The 2107-nt window shown below is 41.5% G+C and overlaps 1 pseudogene; it reads left to right on the forward strand.

The window, feature by feature from the left end:
• The first annotated feature begins 311 nt into the window (after positions 1–311).
• LOC114224622 (U6 spliceosomal RNA) lies at positions 312–412 on the forward strand (annotated as a pseudogene).
• Positions 413–2107: the final 1695 nt, after the last annotated feature.

A 2107-nucleotide genomic window follows, 5' to 3' on the forward strand; every position in this document is an offset into this window, starting at 1 on the left:
CCCAGTTTCTGGATAATGTCAGAAAACACTAGAAATCTGGAGAACAGACTGAATTCCATCCTTGAGAGACCACTGACACTCTTTCAAAAACACCTGAGAGTGGGGTGCCTGGGTAGCTCAGTTGGTTAAGTGTCTGTCTTGGTTTCTGTTCAGATCATGATCTCTGGGTTGTGAGATTGAGCCCCACATTGGGCTCCACACTCAGCTAGGAGTTTACTTGAGATTCTCTCCCTCCCTCTTTGCCCCTCTCACTCACACAAGCATGCTCTTTCTCCTAAAATAAATAAAATCCTTAAAAACAATACCTGAGAGTGCTCACTTCCACAGCAATTATACTAAAATTGGAATGAGAGAGATTAGTATGGCCCAGTGCAAGGATGACATGCACATGCATGAAGCGTTTCCTATTTTGTGCAGTTCCCCAGCAAGGCTCCACCCTTTGCGGATTAGCACAACAAATGGTGGAGTTTGAAGAGGTCACTTGGGGTGCCTGCTCCAAGTCTGTGCCTTGTTGTTAGCAGCCAGGGGCCCTGAAGACACCTGAGAGGTTCTCCTGGCCTCCCACTAGATCCTCTGCCATTGGACATGAGACCGGACTTCAATGGCCCCCTGACATCTGCATAGCTTCCTAGTCATGTTTCCATTATTAAGTTACCTAGGTAATCCTGGTATCTACATCTGAAGGCTTGTTCTCATTGGTTAAAAAAAAAAACAAAAAACCCGAGAGACAATGGACACAGTAATAGCTAACATTTGTTTAGCACTTACAATGTTCTAGGCACTGAGCTATGAAACAAGATCCCAAGAATCAACCAACAACCTAAAAGCTGAACAATGGGGAAACAGTTATAGATATCATGGAATATCGTTCATCAATTTAAAATGCTTTCAGGGGGACGCCTGGGTGGCTCAGTCAGTTAATTGTCTGCCTTCGGCTCAAGTCATGATCCCAGGGTCCTAGGATCGAGTTCCATATAGGGCTCTTTGCTCAGCGGGGAGCCTGCTTCTCCCTCTGCTCTTTCCCCTGCTTGGGGTCTCCTCTCTCTCATAAATAAATAAAATATTTTTAAAAAAATAAAAATAAAAATAAAATAAAATGCTTTCAGGGGCACCGACCTGGCTCAGTCGGTAGAGCATGTGATTCTTGATCTCGGGGTTGTGAGTTCAAGCCCCATGTTGGGTATAGAGATTACTTAAAAATAAAATCTTTAAAAAAAATAAAAACCAAAATGTTTTCAAATCTTGCCATTTGCAATGATGTGGATCGAGCTAGAGTGTATTATGCTAAGTGAAATAAGTCAGTCAGAGAAAGACAAATACCAAAAAAAAAAAAAAAGACAAATACCATAGAATCTTGCTCATATGTGGAATTTAAGAGGCAAAACAGGTGAACATATGGGAAGAGGGGGAAAAGGAGAGAGGGAAACAAACCTTAAGAGACTCTTAAGGACAGAGAACAAACTGAGGGTTGCTGGGAGTGAGGTGGGTGGGGGAGGAGCTAGATGGGGGATGAGCATTAAAGAGGGCACTTATGATGAGCACTGGGTGTTGTGTGTAAGTGACGAACCACTGAATTCTAGTCCTGAAACCGATATTGCACTCTATGTTCACTAACTAGAAGTTAAATTAAAATTTGGGGAAAAAAATGCTTTCAAATAATAGCTAATGAAACAGGAACATTTGCATATCATAATGTTACATGAAAAATGCAGCATTCAGAAATATACAAACGGTGTAATCCCAACTACTTTTAAAACCAACACATGAACAGAGGTAACACCAGAAAGAGATATACCGATAATGTTAAGAGGAGACAGGACCGACTACATAATTAGTAGGACCTAGCGGTACAAAACGAAAGTGTGCAGCCCCTGTTCAAAATTTATTAAGAATGTCAAGACAGCAGCAGCAGAGCATTAAACCAAGTGTGGGGCTCCTCTAAGCACTGAACCCTGTATGACCACACAGGTTGCATGTCCAGTAAACTGGCCAGTTAGGTATTTCTGAGTGTTAGTATTATCAGCGATGGTTTCCTTCTTTGTATTTGCCTATTAGCTCCAAGTTCTACTAAGTGAACATACCTTATTTTTATTTTTAGAAAAAACAA

This window comes from Eumetopias jubatus, unplaced genomic scaffold (assembly GCF_037043125.1).
Source record: "Eumetopias jubatus isolate StellerSeaLion01/CBP00866 unplaced genomic scaffold, mEumJub1_p1.0 scaffold_11, whole genome shotgun sequence".
Lineage (NCBI taxonomy): Eukaryota > Metazoa > Chordata > Mammalia > Carnivora > Otariidae > Eumetopias > Eumetopias jubatus.